Source organism: Polypterus senegalus, unplaced genomic scaffold, assembly GCF_016835505.1.
Source record: "Polypterus senegalus isolate Bchr_013 unplaced genomic scaffold, ASM1683550v1 scaffold_4004, whole genome shotgun sequence".
NCBI lineage: Eukaryota > Metazoa > Chordata > Cladistia > Polypteriformes > Polypteridae > Polypterus > Polypterus senegalus.
The window spans coordinates 24,378-31,599 of NW_024384146.1; the positions used below are offsets into that span (position 1 = coordinate 24,378).

Consider the following 7,222-nt stretch of genomic DNA (forward strand, 5'->3'; position numbering starts at 1 on the left):
GGGGGTGCCCATACAGAGAGAGAGTGACGATGCCATGAGGAATCCCATACGCCTAGCAAGGACATCTCCACGTTCCTGAAGCCTTCTGCACGGTGGTGAGGGAACCCACCCAGATCCAGGATAGGAATGGCTTCTGGGCGGGTAGAGTGAATTACGGTCGCCGTCCAGGTTATGGAAGGACAAGCGCCCTCTCCAAGCGGTCTCCAGCACCTACGCAGAGCTTCTCCTTGGGAAACTCAGCGGCAATCCTACACACTACCTGACCAGCCAAATCCTGCAGGAGATGGGAGCGATGGGCCACGTGCTGAAGAAGGAATGCAAGGAGGCCGCTTGCAGGAACTGCCTGTGACTAGCCGAGGCGAAAGACTGTCCCAGGAAAAGACCTGCAACCTCTAACGGACAGACCAATACATGTGTAAGACTGCCCTCAGGACAGAAGTCCTACGCCGCTGTGACAGCCTCAAACAGTAGTCTGCGGAGGAGGACGAAACTTAATCTGCCTGCGAAAGGAAGCCCAAACTGAAGTCCCCCACTTGCAGCGCAGGCGTGGCACAGGCAGTGGAGAAAAGGACAAGGAGGAAAGACAAAGAGAACTCCCACCCCTCCCTCGACCCTCCCTCCTTCACCACTGAGGCAGCTCCCCCCTCCCATGCTGCTTCAGAGCCTCCACCTCCCACCTCCCCCACCCACCCTCCAACCCGGAGGATTTTCCCTCTCGGCAGCCTACAGGGAATCGGACAAGGAAGAGGAGAAGTCCAAACAGCCCAGAGGAGGGACCAGAGAAGGAAGAAGACAGCAGAGCCCCATGTCTGAATGTCCACAGCAGAGAGAGAGCGAGAGCCAGATGGAAGAGGCTGTTTCTCAGAAGAAGCAGCTCTAAACTTCCAGCCTGCCTGGCAAACATGTAACCTGGCACAGATGGTAGCCGGCTGCTGGAATGTTCGAGGCCCCGGGGCGACAGACCAGAGTCCCACCTGACCGAGGCTGACGGTAGGGGCCTGGCCCACACTAACCTCTCCACCTTCCTGCTACAGATGGCTACTCTCTCATTATTTCCATCAACGTGAGGAGCATCAGGACAAACTGAGGAGACAGGTGATGATGACCTTCCTGTCCGCTCAGAACTGCGATGTGTACATGCCTGCTGCAGTGTGCCCTCCCACCCTCTAGAAACTACCGCCACCTGGGCAAACGGTGGTCTCGCGGCCCTTCCTACTGGTGGAGTGCTTGGTGAGAACAAGGCAGCGGGGATTGCCGTACTTGTCAGGGGGAACCGTTTTACGCTGGACTCCGTCCGGGAGCTCGTCTGCTGACCGGCTGCTGGTAGATGCGGCTGCGTGAGTGAGCTTTCTCGGCTCATCTGCGTGTACTTTACTGGAAGAGCAGAAGCGTTGGAGCTTTTCGAACCCTGAGGCCCAACTGCATACTTCCAGGCGGTGGTGATGGCAGGAGATTTCAGCTGCCCCTGGAGGGGCGGTGGCTCCGGCACGTGCAGCCAGACTGGACACCACATCCAGGCTGCTCAGGGGAGATGGTGAGGCTTCGCTTGGCCAGGACACGGCGGGGACTACCGGGGCCGGGCTGGGCCAGCTACACCTGGAGGCGAGCCCGGCAACCGACCCGGCTCGGATGAGCTTCGTCTTCGTCTCAGAGCAGTGACAACCGAAAGTACACATTGGTTCGATGCTTCTTCTACCAGACCACAGGGCGGTTCACTTCCAGGGATCCTTTCGTAAAACTTTCCATGGCGGGGTGCGTGGAAACTGAATTGTAGCCTCCCTGGAAAGGGAAGGCGTCATGCAGAACTAGGGGGCCGCTCGCATCGCTTGGAAGGGAAGAAATGCCTTTAGAAAGTAAGCTTGATTGGTGGTATTAAAGTTAAACTCCGCAGTTTTCTTTCAGGCCAAAGGAGACGACAGAGCGTGCCAACGTAAAGGGAATTCTACGAACTGCAGAAAGGCATGGTCCCTGCAAGCTTCACCAGTGCGGCTGGGACGTGGGGCAATGAGTTGGAGGAGACCAAGGAGAGGCCTGAGGAGGCACTTTTGAGGGAGGAATCCAAGCGCATTGTCTTTCGATCCAAGTGGAGAACCTGGAGAGTGAAGTGTAACTCCTTTTTTCCTTAGGAAACTCCACTCGGCCCTCTGGGGAAGGGGCTGAGGGCGATGGAGGGTGGGTCAAAGCGGGAAGGAGGCGGTGATGGGGTGGTCGGGACTACTACGGCCTCTACTCCCCAAAGACAGTAGAGCTTGAAACCGACCGGTTCCTAACAGGTAGCTAACTCCCAAAACCTTGGACCACAGGTGGGTCTGCTCTGAGCGCGCCCTGCAGCTGGGAGCTGCACTCTGCCGCCAGATCCCTTCTAGGGCGGCAGGACCCGAACGTGGCGGACACCAGCGAGAGGTGTGCGTCGGCTGTGGGACCTCATCGGCCCGGACCTACTGGAGCTCTACGGGAGATGGTGGCGGAGGGCAGAATGCCCCTCCCGTGCGTTGAGAGAAGGAATGATCACGATCTTGTACAAACAGAAGGGAGAGTCTGCGAGCTGAGGTGGCGCCCATCACCCTCCCTGAACGTGGACTACAAGATCTGGCCAAGAGTGATAGCCAACCGGCTAAAAGGTGATCGGACAGGTCGTCCACCCAGACCAGACCTACGGCATCCCCGGACGCAGGATCGCCGACAGCTTAGCCATGATCAGGAGAACTCAGTGCACTACGTGAAGGCAGCCGCATCACCGGCCTTGAATGGCTAGAGTCAAGAAAGCCGGGTGTCCCACGAGTTCATGATCAAGGCTCTGGGAGTCCGGAATGGAAGAACACGTTCTGTTCGTACATCAGCCTGATGTACGAGACACATCTCAACATGGTGCTGGTGAGCAAGCTGGAAACTGACCCCTTCCAGTCCTGTCGGGGTCAGACAAGAGCTGCCCTCTCCCCTCTTCTCTTTGTCATTGTATGGGAAGCTCCTGGGCCCGGAGCGGATCAGAAGGAAGGCCGGAGATCAGAGGGATCACCGCACGGGACGGACAGAAGAGATCAGATGCTCACTACATGGACGACGTCTGCCGTGATCTGCGCTGACCGAGGTCGATGGCGGCGCTGGCGGAGAATCTCTGCGAGAAACCCGGACTTGCTTAGGGCAAAGGTCAACTGGGGGTAGAAGCGTGCTCCTCGAGGGAATGGCACCTGACACCCTCGCCACCCTCCCCTTCACCATCAGGCAGGACTCCATCAAGATCCTGGGCAGCTGGTTCCGGCGGAGAGGGAGACGGCCCTGAGGCGTGGGACGAGGGCCTGGCCAAAGTCAGACAGAAGATCAGGCTCTGGAGCCTCAGGGACCTCGTGGAAGACTTAGCTGGTGCTGCGGAATGAGATCCTCCGGTCCTGCAGTACGGCCCGAGCATGGCCACCGCCACCGTGCGCGAGCCATCACCAGGGCGATCCTTTTCACTTCCATCTGGGGCTCCAAGATGGAACCCCAAGAGTCAAGCGGGCAGTCATGTACAAAAAGAACCCGAAAAGGGGTGAAGAGCATCGACATGTCCCACCCTGCTCAGGGCCTTCTTTACCTGCCTGTCATGGTTACTGACGAGTACAACAGCCCGGATGCGTCCAGGAAGCGCTGTAACCCATGGCTGCTCTGCCAGTCTGGAAGGGCTGCGGGACAAGTGGGACAGCTCCTACCCTTACAACTGGGACACTCCCATGGAACACCTGGATGCTGTAAAGCATGCTTGGAACACGGACTTCAGGGGAGTCAAACCGGACCTGTGAAACCGAAAACCATCTACAAGCTCATCAGAGCCAAAGAACCGCAGCCGAGCCTATCCAGACTACCATCCCAGCGACAGCCACACCGGTGAGGTCTAGGAGAACGCAGCCTCCAAAGAACTGACAAACAGGCACAGGGATCTGGCGTGGATGGCTGTGGAGGGGACTGCCTCTCAGCGCTTCATGCATGCCAGAAATCTGTCAGATACAGACACTGCCGTGTGCATCCAGCGGGAAGAAGGCAGCACTGCACCTCTTCTGGAATGCCCAGTGGCACAGTCACTCTTTGGCGCCCTGGAAGAGGTGGAAGAGTCGGTACCAGAGACAATCTTTCGCACCATTCGTGCTCTATGGACTTTTCGGTACCCACTCACTGGAAGCCACCGAGGAGCATGGCGTCTCATGTGCTGCGTGAAGGGCGGCTCTATGGGTCGCCAGGAACCGCCTGTCCTCAGGAGGAAAGGATGACAATCCAGGACTGCTGCAGACATCCGCAGCCTCCTCAAAGACTATTCTATCCTGGACTCCTTGAAGAACTGAGGATATGCAAGACCACCTCGCCCTCCAAGAGGTTTATTAATGTAACCTTTGGTTTACTGCAGCCCGGCCAAAGCCCCTCTTTGAGGACAAGCTTTCAGGGACGAGGGACCAAGTCGAGACTGCAATAACTTGTAAATAGTAACAGAATGTATGGAACACTGTATTGAATGTAATGGAAAATAACGAATTTATTGACAAAACACTTAATATGGCATGTAAGATTGTAAAGATTGTGATTTTATATACAAATTACCCTTGTATATGTAAATAAGCTGTTGTAGGTAATGTATAGTGAAAGACTGTATCAGTCTATAGCTGAATACAGTCATCTCTGTTTGAATTGTAGATTGGTATAGATTGAAGACTATTAGACTGTGTTTTATATATATTACCCAAACATATATGTAAATAAAGTATATTTTTCAAAAAAAAAAAAAAACTGTTCTTATCAGTTTAATATCCTGATCGTCCCTATCTGGGGACCATATATTAAATTGATTTTTGGAACAGGGAGATGGAATAGGGGCTTGCTCCGTCCACTCCCTTGCATCGACCTGGTATTGCAGTACTTCCAGGGCGGTGCTTTCTCCTTTACTGGTATAAACAAGACAGCAGCCTTGGCTGGGGATTGCCTACTATGAGGAAGGGAAAGCTCTAGCCAGAGCAGGTTGATTTAATTATTACGAATAATCAATTGGAATTAAACCCTTTCCCCTTTTTAAAGGGGGGAAAAAGGGGGGGGGTTTTAAAACCCGCCCTTTTCCCGGGGGGGTTTGGGGGGGCCCCCGGGGGGGAAAAAAAAAAAAATTTTTTTTTAATTTTTTTTAAAAAAAAAAAAACCCCCCCCCCCCCCCGGGGGGGGGGGGGGCCCCCCCCCCAAAAAAGGGGGGGGCCCCTTTTTTGGAAAAGGCCCCCCCCCCAAAAATTTTTTTCCCCCCGGGGGAATTTCCGGCCAAACCCCCCCTTTTGGGGGTTTTTTTGGGGGGGAAAAAAAGCCCCAAAAAAAGGGGGAAATTTTGGGGAAAAAGGGAAAAAAAAAAATTAAAAAAAATTTAAAAAATTAAATTTTTAAAATTTTTTTTTAAAAAATTTTTAAAAAAAAAAGGTTTTGGGTAAAGTTTTTTTTAAAACCCCCCCCTTTTTAAAAAAATTTTTTAAAGTTTTTAAGGGGTTTTTTTTTTTTAAAAATTTGGAAAAATTTTAAAAATTTTTTTAAAAAAAAAATTTTTTTTAAAAAAAAATTTTTTTTCCCCCCAAAAAAAAAAAAATTTTTTTTTAATAGGGGCCCCCCCCAAAAAAATTTTTTTTTTTCCCCGGGGGGGGGTTTTTTTTTTGGGGCCCCCCCCAACCTTGGTTTTTTTTAAAGGGGGGGCCCCCCCCGGGAAAAAAAAAATTTTTTTTTGGGGGGGGGTTTTTAAAAAAATTTTTTTTTAAAAAATTAAAAAATTTTTTTTTTTTTTTTTTTAAAAAAAACCCCGGGGGGGGGGGTTGAAAATTTTTAAAAAGGGGGGGGGGGGCCCCCCCCCCCCGGGGGGGAAAAAAACCCCCAAAAAAGAAAAAAGGGGGGGGCCCCCCCCCCGGGCCCCTTGGGGTTTTTTCCCGGCGGGCCCCCCGGGGGGGTTTTTTCCCCCCCCCAAAAAATTTTCCCCCTTTTTTTAAATTTAAAGGGGGGGTTGGGGGAAATTTTTTGGGGGGGGGGGGGGCCCCCCTTTTTTTTTTTTTTGGGGCCCCCCGGGGGGTTTTGGGGGGGGGGGGGTTTTTGGGGGTTTTCCCCCTTTCCCCCCTTTTCCCCCCCCCCCCCCAAACCCAAAAACCCAAAAAAATTTCCCCCCCCCCCCCCCCCCCCCCCCCAGCTGTTTTCCGGCCCCCCAAAGGGGGGAAACCCCCTTTTTTTCCCTTTTTCCCGGGGGGTTTTTTTTTTTGGCCCAAAAGGGCCCCCGGGTTTTTTTTCCTTGGGGGGGAAAAAAGGGGGTTTGGGGGTGGGGTTTGGGGCCCCGGGGTTTTTTCCGGGGGGTTTTTTCCTTTGGTTTCCCTTTTCCGGGGTTTTTTTTTTTTTTTTGGGTTTTTTAAAATTTTTTTGGGGAAAAAAGGGGGGGTTTTTTTGGGGGTTTCCCCCCCCCCAAAAAACCCCCCAACCCCCAAGGGTTTTTTTCCCCCCCCTTTTTTTAAAAAAAACCCGGCCCCCCCAAAAAGGGGGAAAAAAAAGGGAAGGGAAAAAATTTTTAAAAAAATTTTTTAAATTTTTTAATTAATTTAAATTTAAATTTTTTAAAAAAAATTTTTTTAAAAATTTTTTTCCCCCCTTTTTTTTTTTTTTAAAATTAAAAAGGGGGGGGGGGGGTTTTGGGGGGGGTTTGGGGGGGGGGAAAAAAAGGGGGGGCCCCCAACCCCAAAAAACCCCAAAAGCCCCAAAAAAAAAAAAAGGGGGGGGGGGGTTTCCCCCTTTTAAGGGGGGAAAAAAAATTTTTTTTTTCCTTTTTTTTGGGGGGGGGGTTGTTGGGGGTTTGGGGGGGGTTTTTTTTTTGGGGGTTTTTTTTTTTTTTTTTGGGGGGGGGAGGGGGGGGGTTTAAAGGGGGGTTTTTTCCCCCCCTTTCCCCCCCCCAAACCCCCCCCCCAAAACCCCCAAAAGGGGGCCCCCCCCCCCCCCCCCCCCTCCCCCCCCCACCCCCTTTTTTTCCCCCCCCTTTTCCCCCCCAAAACCCCCCTTTTTAACCCCCGGGGTCCGGGGGGGGTTTTTGGGGGGCCTTTTTTTTTGGGGGGGGGGGCCCCCTTTTTTTGGGGGTTTTTCCCCCCCCCAAAAAAAAGGGCCGGGGGGGGGGCGGAGGGGGGGTTCCCAAAACCCCCTTTTTGGGGCCGGGGTTTTTTTTTTTTTTTTCCCCCCCCTTTTTTTTTTAAAAGGGTTTTGGGAA

The 7,222-nt window shown here is 52.5% G+C and overlaps 1 pseudogene; it reads left to right on the forward strand.

Annotated features, from left to right (window-relative positions):
• Positions 1-4,728: 4,728 nt before the first annotated feature.
• On the forward strand, positions 4,729-4,903 carry LOC120521836 (annotated as a pseudogene).
• Positions 4,904-7,222: the final 2,319 nt, after the last annotated feature.